Genomic DNA, 16,596 nt, shown 5'->3' with positions numbered 1-16,596 from the left:
ATTACTCATTAATTCCAACAGGGAAAGATGCCTTTATAATGGAGGAAACTGGCAGCTGGCACCTGAACCAAGCGGGCAAGCCCCCCACGCCAGTAGTGAGACAAACTGACACCAGGTGGCGGCCTGTGTGACGGACGGGGGCCACGGGTCACCTGGGCACTCACCGGGCAGCGTGAGTCTGCTGTCCAGCCGGCAGCTCGGCGTCTCAGGAGCAGCTCAGCGCGGAGTGTAGTCCTTGATCAGCTCCTAAATCAGACCAGACAGAGAAACTACAATGAATATCATGCCTGGAAAATCGGCAGCCCTTGAATACGGATTACGTATTGGATAATAGCATTAAGGTTAAATTTCCCAAGTGTGATAATTACGTTGTGTTTATGTTTTTGTTCCTAGCTAACGTAAGCTGAAGTGAGGTGCTACGATGTTGGCAAAATGTACACATATATGGGGCGGGGAAGGGACAGAGAGGGAGAGAAAGCTGGGAGAGAGAGAAGGGGCAGGCGTGGCAAGATGCTAACAGCCGCTGAACCTGGGTGAAGGCATGTCAGCGTCTGCTGTGTTGTTCTGGTAGCTTTCCTGTAGGCTTTAACTTTTCAAAAAGTAGGAAACGAAAAGATGCTATTTAAATAGCAAAAGGAAGAAAGATCCCTAGTAAGAAATGTAATCAAAATTTCAAGGCTCTCATGGAGCGAATTATGCAGCCTCACTGAAAACCATAAAAAGACGGTATAAATGTAAATAGGTATTGACATGTGTCGACAGACTCCCTCGACTAAAGCCCAGCCAGGCCCCTCGAAGCTGGCTTCTCGACTAGCCCTCAGCCTGGGCCTACACAGACCTGGGCAAACGCTAACCTAGCCCCTAACAGCCCAAGGCCACTTCCCGGTGGTGAGCCTGGGCCTCCTAAAGGGCCTGAGAAAACGCCAAGCTGGTCCACGTTCCAGCCGACACTGAAGACGGGGCCCCGAGTCCCGGCCTCTGCAGGAGGGCAGGAGCCCGCCGCAGTGAGCACCAGGTGGCAACCCCGGTGGGCCTCACACGGGCCACCTTCCCGCAGGAGTCACTCCCCGACGCCCCCGAGCTCCCACTCACCCTTCCCCGCTCCCCAGCCCCTGCAGCACGCACAGAAGCGGGGTCCCCCAGTAACAACCTGACACCCCAAACAGTCCAGCACAGCTCTGTTCAACAATACCCATGAATCTCAGCAGCAAAATGTTCAGCGGAAAAAGGCAAGTCCACGATGCACTCGCTCAGAATCATTCACTTTACTCGTGGATCAAGTTCAGCAAAACCAAACAACTGAAAGTCTGAAGACTGTTACCCTTCGAAGAAAAGGCAGGAACCGTGTAACACAAAACTGAGACGATGGATTACCTGTCCCCTGAGGCAGAGGGACGCAGGGTAAACCGAGTCCTTCAACGTTCAGGTAAGTTCGTGGCGGGTACAGTTTACTCTTTAAACTGTACGTGTAAGTTATACGCACTCGTGTATGTAAAGCACATTTCATAGTAATTCTTAAGGGAGGCCGCCCAGTGGCCTCACGGTCGGGTGGTCAGGGGAGGCTCCAGGTCCACAGGGGCTGCAGGTGGCCTGAAAGGTGAGGCAGTGCCCATCAGAAGGCCTGCAGCAGGTACCACAGCAAATAGCAGGTGTGTTACTATTATTATTTATGTCTTAAAAATGAACAAGCGCTGCGCAGAGCCATCACCTGACCTGCCTACGAGCCAGCCCTATTAAATCCTGGGCCTCCAGGCCTCTCCTGTTAGATGTTCCCAGTGGGCAAGACAAGCGACTAAGAACACTTAAAACACACACACACACTCACACACACTCTCACACACTCACACACACTCACACACACTGAGAATCTGCCAAAGGCTGAAGGCACCAAAGCAGAATCACATCCAGTCCACGCAGCCCAGAGCGACTTTTCCTAGCCCTGCCGATCCCCACTCGACACCCCAACCTCAGAGCGCCCACGTCAGACCCGTGAGAGGGTGCAGCAGGCTGAGCGTGCCTGCGGAACAGTAGGTCCTAATCCCCGGTGCTGTGAATGTGGCCTTACACGGAAAAGGGGTCTTTGCAGGTGTGGTTAAGATAAGGATCTCGAGATGGGAGAGCAGCCTGGGTTGCCCAGGCGGGTGAGCATTGAAGGGAATCACAGGTGTCCCTCTGGGAGAGGCAGAGGGCCATCTGACACACAGAGAAGGTGATGTAAAGACAGAGCAGGGGGAGATGTGAAGATGCTGGCCTTGAGGATGGAGCTGGGAAGTGGGGCCCCATCTGCAGCCTCCGTGGGAAGTGCAGCCCTGCCAGAGCCAGGGTCTCAGGCTCCCGGCCCCCAAAATCGTGAGAGAGTAAAGCTCTGCTGTTCTGAGCCACCAGTGTGTGGTACTCTGTCGCGCTGGCCCCAGGACACTGACATGGAAGGCGAGATGGAGACGTGGAGAGGCCGGTTCCCCTTCAGTGTGGACCAGCCCGCCTGAAGAGCATGGAGCCGGGGGCTTCGACCTCTCCCCTGGGCAGACGTGCTTGTTCCTTACGCAAGTGAGACCAGAGGACTGCTCAGCATGGCTCAGAAGCGGGGAGCTGGGCTGGGAGGCCAGGCTGCAGACTGGACCGAAGGAAGGAAGAAAAAGAATAGGGAGCTCCGAGTGCAGGCCGGTGGACGCTGGGCTCACAGACCACGCGCCCCCAGGAGATGGCGGCTGCTCCGGGGAGAGGGCGGAGCAGGTCAGGAAGGATGTGGCGGCAGCCATACGTATGCTTTTCAAGTTAACGGACTTCATTTTTTACATCAGTTTTGGGTCGAAGGGGCAAGAGGTCCTGTAACGCAGGACCACTCCCCCGCTGCATACCTCCCAGGTTTCACATGGGCACGGAGGGCGCTGTGCCACGCACGGGTGACGGCGAGGACCCGGCATCTGGGAAGGGACGGCACTGGAAGGAACAGGCGTGATGGACAGGCTGCATCTGGACAGTGGGTTTGCGGTCGGAGAACCTTCCTCACAGGCCAGCCCCCCAACACAGAATGACAGAATTTCACTTTTCTTGTCTTCAGTTTAACTGTTTAAGCTCTGTTCTGAGCCTTTCACTTCCTCTTGCCTTTCACTTCCTCTTGCCTTTCACTTCCTCTTCCTGGGTCACTACATCACGACTCGTGGCACTGGGCTGGGCCAGGCTATTTGGCCCTGCACTGCCCTTCCTCCCAGGCCTTCCCTGGGGTGACCCCACTGCGGCCCCGGTGACTCCAGGGCCGTCTCTGCAGCTTCAAAGACCAAGTGAGGACAGGAAAGCCTGGCAACCGCCGTGGTCTCTCCGGTGCGCCGGCCCCTCCAGAGGAGCTGCTCGAGATCGGATGCAGGGTCTCCCCGCCTTCTCTGAAGACCACCTCCCCCCCCCCAAATTTTCTCTCTTCCCTCTAACCTCCCAAGCCTCGTACATCTCCTTCCATCCTGGGATAAAGCCTCATTCCCCCTACTGTTTGTGCCCCAAATTCTCAACTTCCTCTGCCCACTCGAGGTTTATCCATGGGGGAGGGAAAAAAGCCAGAAGAATCATGCCACGTCCGCCTTCCATCCTGGGGTGTCCCCGCACCCCGAGCTCAGACCAGACAATGGCTTGAAGGAGAGGATGGGGTGGAGAGGGACCACAGGGAAAACACGACAGACTGACAACTCCGTGGTGATGGGGGAGGCCTGGCTCCTACTTGGGTCCGTTCTAGGGGTGGGGTTAAGCCTGGTTGCCTCACCACGGGCTTCTGGACGCGGATAAAGATGCCCAGAACCACTTCCTATGCGGCACAAGGAGACCCATGGCAGGGTGCCGTCTGGACTCCAGCAAACACGCGTGAAAGGGATGGGGGACGGGGGGCTCCCAGGAGCCCCGGGTCCGCAGGGAGCGCAGGGACCGTGCCATCGGTAGAAGGGGCCAGGAGCCACACTGCACAGGTGCAGGAGTCACTGGGAGCCGCGAGTGCGAAGGTCGCTGGAGAAAAGAGTGTTTAGGGACACTGGGCTCTGCAAACACGTGACATCAGATGGCCGGGTCCTTCTGTGTCTGACCCACGTCGCTCAGCAGGACCGCCCCGGGCCCAGCCAGGTGCCCAAGGGCGTCTGCGCCTCCTTTACGGCAGGGTAGCGCTCCACTGCGCATGCGTGCCTCATCCTCATTCCCACTCCTCCGCCCGCGCCCGCGGCGCTTCCAGGTCCTGGCTGCCGCCAACAGTGCTGCGCTGAGCCCTGGGGTGCGTGTGTCCTTTCAAACCATGTTTTTCTCCAGATACATGCTTACATGCCTGTATGTGGAATCTTAAAAAAGAATGACACAAACAAAATTATTTACAAAACAGAAACAGACTCACGGACTTAGAGAACGAACTTATGGTTACCGGTGGGAAGGGTGGGTGGTAGAGATAAATTGGGAGTTTGGATTGACACGTACACACTGCTATATTTAAAATAGATAACCAGGGCTTCCCTGCTGCCGCAGTGGTTAAGAATCTGCCTGCCAGCGCAGGGGCCACGGGTTCAAGCCCTGGTCCACGAAGATCCCACATGCCGCAGAGCAACTGAGCCCGTGGGCGACAGCTGCTGAGCCTGCGCACTAGAGCCTGCGAGCCACAACTACTGAGCCTGCGCTCTACAGCCCGCGAGCCACAACTACTGAGACCGTGAGCCTAGAGCCCGTGCTCCGCAACAAGAGAAGCCACCGCAATGAGAAGCCCGCACACTGCAAAGAAGAGTAGCCCCTGCTCGCTGCAACTAGAGAAAGCCTGTGCGCAGCAACAAAGACCCAACACAGCCAAAAATAAAATAAATAAGTTTAAAAAAACAACAAAAAAGTTAACCAACAAGGACCTACTGTATAGCACAGGGAAGTCTGCTCAATACTCTGTAATAACCTAAATGAATTCTCAAACCTAAAAGAATTTGAAAAAGAATAGACACAAATATGTATATATATGTACATGTATAACTGAATCACTTTGCTGTACACCTGAAACTAACACTACATTGCTAATCAAATATACTCCAATATAAAAGTTAAATATTTTTTAATTTAAAAAAAAAGTTGTTAAAAAGAAACACCAGGTTGAAAGGGACGGGAGGAGGGTGGCCTTGAAGATGGAGATGGGCCCAGAGGAGCTGGGTTGTGCTTCCCCATCGGGATACCTGGTGAATTTTAAGGCCACAGGAAAGGATGAGGGAGGTGAGGAAAGAGAAATGATTTTGGGGGTAATCAACGGAGGAAGGAGGCTGAGAGCTGACAGGCAAAGCAGGAGATGCTGAACCAGGAGACATCATGGCGGTGACTCTGACACACCTGTCGAAATGTTGCGTCCACGCACAGAACAGCTCATGTCTTTTGCCACTAGGCACCTCTGACATTTTTGCTGTTATTAGCTCGGCCAGCCCTGCCCACTGGCCCTGTCACCTCCACTCTGGACACGGTGACTCTCGGTACCTGGACCACCTTGGCAGTGGTGCGTCCTGTCGCTGCTGAATGGTCCACTATCTGGGGTTTCCCAACCATATCAACAGTGGTGTAGCAGAGGGAGGGGAGGGGATCCAGGGAACATGGGGAAAAACGTCTCCCGGGGGCATGGGAGCAAAGGGGGTAGGGCAGGGGGTGGAGGGAGCACCTCCAGGAGGCCTGGCCCCGGGGGGACGCAAGGGGCTACCCTCCTTCCCAGGGGGAAGCTCCACTGGGGCTCGAGGATTTGGGAAGTTTTGGGGAGAATGTGGGTCTGGGGTCATGGGGTCACAGGGCATCGGGCTGCCGGGGCTCCCTCCATGCGGCTCCTGCAGGGCGGGCCACACCCGCTCTTGGCCTCGGAGCTCCGTCTCCCGATGCTCTGAGAGAGAACGAACACGTGTTTCCACCAGGGCTCCTCGGTCACCTTAAACACCCTCTTCAACTCCAACACATTTATACATTTAATTAAGCTTGTTGATCTGACTGATGATCGTGTCCTTTTCCCGGCCCTCTACTTCCCACATGTGGTTTGGAAAGATGCTGACTTGTATTTAGCGTAGAAGAGTTATAAGGATACAAGTGCCTGTGGATTCATCATCACAGCTGAGTCTTTCTTCTTTGCTGTAGTCTAGGCTCAGAAAAATCACAAAAGAAAGGAATATATACCAGGATAGCATAATGTATTGGGAAAGAATTTTTCAAAAACTAAATGAAGCTGTGGAATTAAAGAGGAAACACGAGTCTGACTCGCAGTGAAAACGCAGACCCAGCCCAGGTGAGCGGCCAGGAAGGGCTCACGCATTACGTGGTGATGTTTGCTCACGTCTTACCTCAAATGCCTACATCTAAGCAATAAAGGCTTCTCTCTCCTGCCCTTGGCAGAAAACTAAAGCCCCAAGGCAGTCATTGGAAAGACTAAAATAAAACAAAATCTACATAAACAAACCCGGCTCCCACCAGCTCCGAGGCACAGCCGCTCTGCCTCCATCACAGATGGCGATGAGAACTCAGTGTCCCACTGGACAGGAAGACACACAGGGAATGCCGGTGTGCAAAGCTCAGACGCCTGGCTCTGGGGGAGGGGGGCACGGGGCAGTAAAATAAAGAAAGGGTTTGAATTTTGGACACAAAATTTTGTATAGAGACAAAGGTATCTATCCCAAACCCCACTCATTGGTTCAGAACTTCAACTCTTTCTGAGACCATTTTAATGGTGCCCTAAGTCCTATTCCTGCGGCCAGGACCCTTCCCCCAAATACTCTCTGCCTTCTGCTGCTAGAGAGACGTTGCCCACGCAGTCGAGGTCCCAGCTTGGACGCTGCTGCTACCCTAGTTGTGGGGTGAACTGTGTCCTCCAAAGGTTATGTTGAAGGTCTGCCCCCAGGTGCCTGAGAATACGACCTTATTTGGAAATAAGTTCCTTGCAGACATAATTGGTTATGAGGAGGTCAAACTGGATTAGGGTGGTTTGGAAATAGAGTCTTTGAAGACGTAACTGGGTTAAAATGAGGTCATTCTGCATGAGGGTGGGCCCGAAGTCCTATAGCACTGGTGGCCTTGTAAGGAGAAAAGAGACAGACACGCCCAGGGGAGAACACCGGTGAAGACGAAAGTAGATATTGGAGGGATGGTCTCCAAACCAAGAGCCCCGAGCACCACAGGCAAACTCAGAAGCTCAGAGACGACATGGAACGGATTCTCCGGCAGAACCTCCAGAAGAAACAACCCTGCTGACACTGTGACTTCAGCCTTCTACCCTCCAGAACCGTGAGAGGATGAATTTCTGTTGTTTTAAGCATCCCCGTTTGTGGTGCTTTGCTACCATGGTGCCGCTAGACTAATATAATTATGTTCACACAAAAACCTGTCCGTGAACACTCATGGGGCTTATTCATAATAACCCAAACTGGAGAACAGCCCAGCCGTCCTTCAGTGAATGAATAGTTAAACAAACTAGTGTATCCACACCATGGAATACTACTCAGCAATAAAGAGAAACAAACTCTTGCTACAAAGAGCAATTGAATGAATTTCCAGAGGATTATGCAGAGTGAAAAAAGCCCATCCTAAGAGGTCTGATTCTACTCACATAAATTAGTGTAAGTAATAAGATTATGAAAATGGAAAAAAGAGGTTAGTGGTTGGCACAGATGAAGGAGGGAGTGGAGACGAGGGAAGAGATGTTACTGTAAGAGGCAGCAGGCAGATCCTTGCTGTGATGTTCTGTATCTTGCCTGTACCGCTGTCAGTCACCCAGCTGTGATGTTTGTGCTGTGGTTGTGCAGGGCGTTACCACTGGGAGAGACCAGGTGAAGTGTCCACAGGATCCCTCTGTACGATTTCTCACCACTACATGTGGATTTGCAATGATCTCAACATAAAAATAAAAAATCAGTCCACGCGTTACAGTTGATTTTAAATGTTTTTTAAAATATTGATTCTCTCGCATCTCCATCACTAAACAACCTATAGTCTCATGGCTAATTATGAAAACTTGCAAGAATATAGGACAGATATTAAAAATCATCCCATTTATGTTCCCAGAGCACGTCACCCGTATCCCCAGAACAGACCAGAACCGCGATGATTTCTTTACCCACCTGTCTCCAGTGCTGGGGGGCAGGCACCCTTCTTTCCTGAGGTTTGAATCATCTGATCATGACACGGTGCCTGGAAGCCTTGGGGGTCAGGCAACATTCACACCAAGCCCATAAGAGAGCCTAGTGTTCGGTAAGCAGACAAGAGGGTCAGTAAAGAGGAGGAGGTGGGTGCCCACTATTTACTGCGGACCAAGCTGTCCTGTTGACATAGGTTATCCCCTGGCCCCTGATAAGGTCACAACCACTGACGACTAAACAGAGAAGATGCTTAATCTCGGGGGAGTCACATGTCCCTCTAAGTGCCACAGGTCCTGGTACTATATACCCCAGATGTGGCGTCTAACCTCAGGGACCGAAAGGGTGAAAAGGAGCCTCTCTGGGAAGAGCTGGGGGCTTGGCCCGGGGGGACGGGAGGAGGGTGAGCCTTGAAGCAGGAAGGATCCTGGTGCTCAAGGAAGAGAAGGAGGCCACGGGGCAAGAGCCCAGGGGACCAGGAGACAAAGGGAGCTGAGGACGAGGCTTCCCCCAGTCCGACCAACAGGTCCAGGACACACAGGTTACACTTCCAGCTAAAATGCAGAGAAGAATTTCCCACAAGCCCCTGGTCCCCCTTACAAATCTCAAGGAAATACCGTCTGTGAAGGTACCTCAAGAGGATCCTTTGAATGGTTCAGATACGTAAGGGCCAGACCACCAATATGATTCCACATCGCACCACCTCAATATAACAACTGATACATAAACTACACCAAAATAATAATAACAACAACGGTAATGCTTAGTGGACAGAGCTAGAGTCGCCCAGTGAATTTTAAGGAAAAATCTATGCCAGGTCTCGGGTAAAGATTCTGGATTTTATTCCAAGTGGGAGAGAAGATTATTAAGAGGGTTTTAAGAGAAGCAGTGACGGGAAGTAGTTTACACGCTATGAAGATAATTGCGGTTCCCTCGTGGAGAGCGGATGTAGCTGCAGAGGGGCTGTTAGGACGCTATTACGGGGGGCCGGGTTCCCGCTCATGTTGGCCAAGGGCGAGGGTGGGCACAGCCCAGACAGCACAGGTTAGGAGGGGGAGCCACAGGACAGACGGCACGTCGAGATGAGAGAAAAGGGGGATCAAGGGTGATTCCATGTTTCTGCCCTAAGTAACCTGGTGGATCATGGTACTGACAACCAAGACGAGGAAGAGTGAAGGGGACCCGTGGGCGAGGCTCCCAGATGCCCACGGACACCAGGTGGGGAGTCTGTAAGGATGCTACTGGGGGAGAGTCGGGGCGGGAGAAAGGGATCAGTACGTAGACAGACGCCCAGCCAGGGGACCAAATGCCATGATCTAAGGAGAAAACGCAGAGGAGGGGAGAGGGTGAAGATGCAGCCCAGACAGAAGCAGCAGAACCAGACACGGGGTGGGGGGACACTGGAAGAGGGGGTGAGACCCACACAACAGAAGCTGTTCCTTTATCCTCAATTCCAAGAACTGGAGGGTCAAGACCCCATAAAATTATCACACACACACACACACACACACACACACACACACACAAGGTCAGAGCATAGTCTTTCTAACAGAAAAATAGTTAATGCCTCAAAAACTTTAAAGTAGTCATATCAAATAATTATGTGGGCAAAAACTGCAAAAATATTAGCTGCAGCAATCACATATCCAATCTCACTCACAAATGTTGACGTGGGCCAAGCAAAGGGGCAGAGCTCTTATTTTTATGGCTGGCCAAGCAAAGGGGCAGAACTCTTATTTTCACTAAACATTCAGTTTAAGAAGAGAGAGGCAGACAGTGGTGGACTACCTCTTGTGGCATGAAAATAAAGATGGATACTTTAATTGTATTTTTTTATAATTTTCGAACTCCAATGGTCTAGTATAATGTCTGGGGCATTTTTTTTACCATATTACAAATTAACCAAAGACTTCCAAAATATTTATAAAGATTTTTCCTTGTCTTAAGTTTAGGCATCCCGGCCGTAATTGCCCTTATAAGACTTCGTGTACAGAATAAGAAGTGAAAATGTGCTTAGAGTTTGGTCAAGATGAGATAAAGTAGTTAGCAGCCTATGATACTTGTTAATGTTATTAAATTTCAAATAGTATCAAATAATTTCTAAATAAGAAAAGTTGAGAACGTACACAAGTGAGGAAGAAAAGAAAAGGGACAACAGTATTACCAGTTTGAAAGCTAAGAAGAAAGCGGACTGAAGTTTACACCTAGTGCTCCTTCAAGCAGCACTGAAATAAAACAGAACTCAGGAGGGTCTTGAGTGGAATTTACAGGCATTTTTCTCCTCCCAGGCTCCTCATTTACAAGATGCATGGGACCAAACAATCAATAAACGGTGGCTCGTTGTCAGCTGTCCCCTCCAGAAGCACCATCCTGGTCTTTTCAGGCGTCCCGGCCCAGACCTGTGGTCTCTTGGTCCACATCCGCCACCAGCTGTGATGAAACGCAACGTCCATTCCTACTGGTTATGCAGCCATGGGTACCATACGCCCACCCACTGATCTGAAAGTGTTTTCCTGAAGCCACAGGCCTGCTTAACAGCCAAAACCATGCGTGACACTCACAGCCCTCTAAAATTGGGCCCGTTCTTACGTGCCAGGTGTCCCCGGTGGAAATCAGATGCGTTTATCAGATGCACTAACACGCACATTGAAAAGCAATGCACAGCACAAGACAGTTCATTACTAGGCCAGAAAACAGCCCCTGAATTTCAAGTTCCCCCAACGACCATCACAGCCTCCAGTCAGGAAACGAGCCTCGGGAGAGACCATCCCTGCCGCAGAGACCCCCCAGCTGCTGCCCTGTAGTGTGTGTGTGTGTGTGCACGAGTGTGTGTGTGTGTGTGTGTGTTGTGTGTGCATGTGTGTGTGCGTGTGTGTGTGTGTGTTGTGTGTGCATGTGTGTGTGCGTGTGTGTGTGTGTAGGTACGTATGAGTCTATGTGTGTATGAATGTGTGCATGTTATGATGTGTGTGTGTGTGTGCACGAGTGTACGTGTAGGTATGTATACATGTCTATGTGTGTATGAATGCGTGTGCGTGTTACAGATTTGTGTGTGTGTGTGTGTGAGCACGAGTGCACGCTGCCACACGCTCCTCCCCTGCACAGCCCAGCACCTCCTGCATCTCCTGCTCGGTTGCCTGAGGCCGCTGCAACACTCTGAGGTCGCACAGCCAGGCCACCCCCTTCCTGGCCCAGCACACGCACCTGACCATGGCCCGGCCATGTAAGGCCCCCCACGGCTCCCCATCGTCCAGATGCTGTCAGCAAACTCTTTCTGCAAAGGGCGCCAGAGGAAGGGGCTTGGGCGCTGCAGCCTCTGACCTCCAGGGAGGGTGAGCACCGCAGACCTCCGGAGGTGTCTGCTTTCACTCCAGCGGCAAACGGAAATGAAGCCAAGGGGCTGGGAGCCCAGGCGTGACACGTGTCCACCAGAGGCTGCGCCTGGCTTCCCTCGGGTCTGGCCCTGGGTCTTCGAGTGCTCTGTGACCAAGTCTTCCAGGGGTGGCCGCGCAGTGGCTGTGAAGGCTCCACACGGGAGGATGGATGGACAGTCCCAGCCGCTGCAGCAGGTCCCAGGTGTCATGGGCACCTCTGTCTCCCTACGTCCCTCTCCCTTGGCCACACCCCATCTGATCCGATCTCCTTGTGGCTGGGGTGGCCTGGCCTTCACACCCGACGGTCTGAGCCTGGGCTGCCGGCCTTCGCAGGTCCCGGCTGCTGCACCTGCTGACTCACGTTACCCCCCGGGGGGTTAAGATGCTCAGTGGGTCCCCAGGGCCCGGGTGTGTTTTCCCTTCACCCCTTCTTGGGGGGTAACCTTCATTGATAACCAAGTCAACTTCCCCTGCTGACACAGTAAGTCACCTCTTTGCCTGTCGGCAGGTGACAGGAGATGAGATCAAGGAGGTACCGAGGCCCGGGGCTGAGAAACCAGGTGACGGGTGACCTGGACGTCCCAGGTGTTTCGTGTGGAACGAAGTGAAGGAGGAAGCAGGAAGCGATGGGGTTGCTGTGAATCTGCAAGACAGACCGTGGGTGGGGCCCTGGGTTTTAGGACAAGAAGGTCCTACCAGGAGCAGGCAGGGTGCTGGGGTCCCTGCCACTCTCCTGCCCACGAGGCCTGAAGCTTCGGAGCACGGTGCTACCCAGAGCCAGGGTCTAGGGCAGGTGCAGGAGAGATCTGTCCCTTATTCCTCCACACAAGGATCCCACAAGGCAGATCGTGAGCCACGTTCTACAGAACGGGAAACTGAGGCTCAGTGAAGTTAAGGAACCACAAAGGCCACAGAGCTGGTGAAACAGCAGAAACATGATACAAATCTGGGTGTCCTGCTCCGCCGCCCTACACGCCCAGAGGGAAGGCTTATGCTCAGAAGGACCGCGGGGATGGGTCCCGATCAACACGGAAGAACCAGGGCATTCGAGTACCTTCTCAAACAATGTACTCTTCTCCAGAGACAAGCACTACCAAGGGCCCATCCTGAACTGTCGGGAAGAGAGCCTATGCCTCATGGCAGAGGCCAAAAGCCCGTCGAAGCCAGGGAAAATGAAGCACATTATGAAAATGAACATGCATCGAAAACAAATTAGCAATCCCCCTTGCTGGTACCTGAGTTGCTTTTCTCATGCGTCGACACCTTCCTGTGGGGATTTGCCTGAGTGACCGTCTGTGCCCCATCCCTGCAAAAGCAGATGAGCCCCCGTGATTTCCTGTCAGCCTCCAAGAGGCTCCGAGAGAGGTTAAGCGCTTCTGAGTTGTGAACAAAGAACTTTTCGTTCTACAGAGAAGGAACAAGTCTTTACTTGACTAAGAAAGATTTTTGAAAAAGAAGATTATATTTCTTAAGCCATAACAATGTGAGGATTTTTAAAAATCCAAGGAATTAGCTTTATTATTACTTCACCGAGACATTTTTTTTCAACTGAGACGCCCAGTCGTCAGAACAAAGATAGGCTTGGTCGTGGTTTTTGCTCATGAATCAGTGCATGTGTGGAGGACTCACCGAACCGAGCCCTCCCTAAATCCAATTTTTAAATGTCTATTGCATCCTTTCTCAACCAGGCTTCTGTGAGAGAATGAAGCGCCCGGGAAATGATGGGATGACAATTTCCCAATTTGCCCAGAAGGTACGGGCCAGCACCTGCACAGCAGGGAAATGGTTTCCGGTATCAGGCGTCAGGGCTTAACGCTCTCAGCCCACGAAGAAGGTCGGTGTGATATAGCCTCTGCAAGAGTGATTGTCTGGGGCGCATCAGAGTTACTCAGGAGAAGAATGTAAAGATTCTTCCTGTTTCTGTTTCTAGGTAACAGGCCCAGACACACAGCGCGCGCTCTCCTGTCTGCACCGAAGCCGCTAGGTAACAGGCCCGGACACACAGCGCGCGCTCTCCTGTCTGCACCGAAGCCGCTAGGTAACAGGCCCGGACACACAGCGCGCGCTCTCCTGTCTGCACCGAAGCCGCTAGGTAACAGGCCCGGACACACAGTGCGCGCTCTGCTGTCTGCACCGAAGCCGCTAACACAGTCAAGGGCGGAGCAGGAGGGACGGATCTTACCGGGGCTCTAGGTTAAAGGCCTGGATCTTCCGTTATTAGTGATTTAGAAGCAAAGACAGAATCTCTTCTTTGTTGACTTTGTTTTCGTACGTATATTCACTGCCAGATCATAAAACAGAACTTAAGAAACTGAAGGGAAGATTTTGGTGGGGTTTCTGTCCAGCTTTCCTGAGGTGTAATTGACAAATTAAATTGTAAGATATATAAATTGTACAGTGTGACGATTTGATGTGCATATACTTTGTGAAAGGATTCCCACCACCGAGTTCATTAATTCTTCCACTGCCTCACATATTTACCTTTCCTTTGGGTTGGGGGGGTGAACATTTAGGTTCCACTCTCTTAGCAAATTTCATTTATACTCTACACTGTTACCCACTGTAGTCACAACACTCTAGGGTCGATCCTCAGATGTTACTCAGCTCGTAACTGAAGGTTTGTACCTTTCACCAACCTCTCTCTATGTCTCCCGAGCCTGGCCACCAGACCCCACCCACCCTTGGAGGGCAGTTGTGTGTCTGCCCTGAGGGTAGCAGGTGGATCTCAGCAGCTCTGGTGTCAGATGGCTCTGACTGGGGGGAGAGGAGGGGATAGGCAGCCTCTCCTCCCCCAAATGATGGGCAGGACCTGCCGCGGTCAAGGGTGTGGAACCCCCGGGTGAGAGGCTGATCTGGGTCAGTGTGGGTCCCCTCCACCCTCTGGGTAGCACTGTGACCTTGAGTGAGATGTACTGAAGCTTCTTGGAGGCCCAGCTGCTGCTGGTCGAGTAGGAATGATGAGATGTGCGCCCCGAGGTATAAGATCATGGCTGGCACGTGGGAAAGCCCCTGGGTGACAGGACACAGCCGTCCCCAGACCTGCGGGCCACCAAGGCGGGAAGGACGTGGACAGGCGGACACCCTGGCTCCCCTGCGACAGCTGCTCCTGAAGCTCTGGAGACAGCCCTGGGGCTGTCCGCGTGCGCGCCCACTCTGGTGTGAGGGTCCCAGCAGCCCACAAAGTCAGGCTGCCCAGCAGGACGAGGACATGGGCTATAAACTAGCATGGAAGTTCCACGGGGCAAGGGTTTTTAATGTCTTCCCACTGCTGCGTCCCCAGGGCTTAGAACAGTACCACCAGCAGGTACTCAATAAATCTGCTGAATAATCTGTTGAATAAATGATTATGTGAATTAAATAGGTGTGGTGTGTGTGCGTGGTGTGGCCTGTGTGTGTGTGGTCTGTGTGTGTGTGGTCTGTGTGTGTGTGTGGTCTGTGTGTGTGTGTGTGTGGTGTGGCCTCTGTGTGTGTGTTCTCTGTGTGTGTATGTGGTGTGGCGTGTATGTGTGTGTGTGTGTGTGTGTGTGGTGTGCCCTGTGTGTGTGTGTGTGTGTGTATGTGGTATCGCCTGTCTGTGTGTGTGTGTGTGTGTGTGTGGTGTGCTGTGTGTGTGTGTGGCCTGTGTGCGTGCATGCATGTGTGGTCTGGGGTCCCACCCCCCGACAACGGCGCAGGCCTCAGAGCTGGGCAGCCGGTTGCTGGACCCCCAGAAGCACCAGACCAGGCTCTGCAGCTTCACAACAGCACCTTCTAGTCTGAACCATCCCTCTGGGGCCCTATTTCATCGTGTTTTATGCGGGTAACACTCCTTAAGGGGAAAGAACAAGGTGCGTTAACACTGCTTCAACAGTAGAAGCTCCATGACCTGGAAACACCAAAGATGCCTCCACGGCCGCTCAGGTGCGCCTCACCTTGCTCGTGAACCTGCTTGCTCCCATCCTGTTGCCATAGTGATGCCTCAGTCAGGGCTGGCAGACACGAGATAAATCACAGAAGGCGGCTGTGATGCCCGCCTCTGAGGGGCTCCCAGAACTGCAAAAGCCCCTCTCCCTGTGGGACAGCTGAGGCCTGTGGTTCAAACCCTGCCCTGGTTCTGCTCTGGACACCGGCCTGTGTTGTCACAAGTGCACTTTGATCCAACAGAACCGAAATTCCCCCGGAACCCACGCCCACGCCCACTCCTGCTGGCGACCCTTGAACATCAAAGAATCATTGACCTAAGCCCCAAAAGTGGTTTAAAACACCTGCCCCATTCCTCAGCCCTCAGACAAACACAAGGTTACTCTTCTCACATTAACAATCAAGTAACAAGGCCCAGAAACTCAAGAGTTCAACCAAAATCACCCAGTGACGGAGCAGTAGGGTGAGGACCACGTACTGACCCAAACTCAACTTCCTCACAACGGGCCCCTCCTCTCCCACTTGCCCTTGTCTCTACAGATACAAAATTATAGCAAATTATCTCCAAGGGGCAGCCAGGGCAGGTGCCATCCTGTGGTCATGTTTGGAAACATCCGCATCTTTTAAAGTTACATATTGAAGTACTGATATTTACAGGTGAAAGGGTATATCTAGGATTGCCTTGAAAATATTCTTGCAAAAGAAAACAAGTGGTAGGTGGATGGAATAAGGTTCCTGGAATGCTGGTACTGGTTGAAGGTAGGTGATGGAGGTGACAGAGGGGCTCTCTGTTTTGAGTCTATAGGAAATTTTCCACAACGTAAGGTTAGAAAGAGGTAGACGGCACGTAAAATAGAGCCCCTCCGGGGTTGTTCCAACAGTATTTCAGAGTTTACTGAGCATCTACTGTGTGCAGGCTTCGTGCCAGTGCTGGGGAACCCAGATGGGTAAGAGGGTCCCTGACTTCACATCTCTCACAGCAGTGAGGGCCCCGGGTGGCCTGGCCAGGAGTACTTTAGATAGAAACGTCTAAACGTTTAGACGTTTAGATAGAACGTCTGATGGACTGTGGAGGCCTGCCAACTCAGCTACTGCCTTCCATTTCATTGCTTTGGTCAGAATGTAGAAAGGAGGAGCCTTCTGTCGGGAAGAAAGCCTTAGGAGGGGAGGGGAGCCCACCCCAGAGGAGATGCTCCACGCTGCTCACTGCTGGAAGCGGGGCGGTGGGG

At 52.5% G+C, this 16,596-nt stretch overlaps 1 long non-coding RNA gene across 1 annotated transcript in view; it reads right to left on the bottom strand.

Moving 5' to 3' along the window:
- The window catches only part of LOC307195795, a 176,070-nt gene that overhangs the window by 138,972 nt on the left and 20,502 nt on the right, over window positions 1-16,596 (bottom strand). The window contains exon 2 of the long non-coding RNA XR_013830953.1: window positions 165-246. This is a non-coding gene — a long non-coding RNA (uncharacterized lncRNA). The remainder of the gene's footprint in view (window positions 1-164; window positions 247-16,596) is intronic.

This window comes from Stenella coeruleoalba, assembly GCF_951394435.1.
Source record: "Stenella coeruleoalba genome assembly, chromosome: 13".
NCBI lineage: Eukaryota > Metazoa > Chordata > Mammalia > Artiodactyla > Delphinidae > Stenella > Stenella coeruleoalba.
The sequence above is the reverse complement of the archived record's forward strand: the minus strand, read 5'-3'. Positions and strand labels throughout refer to the sequence as shown.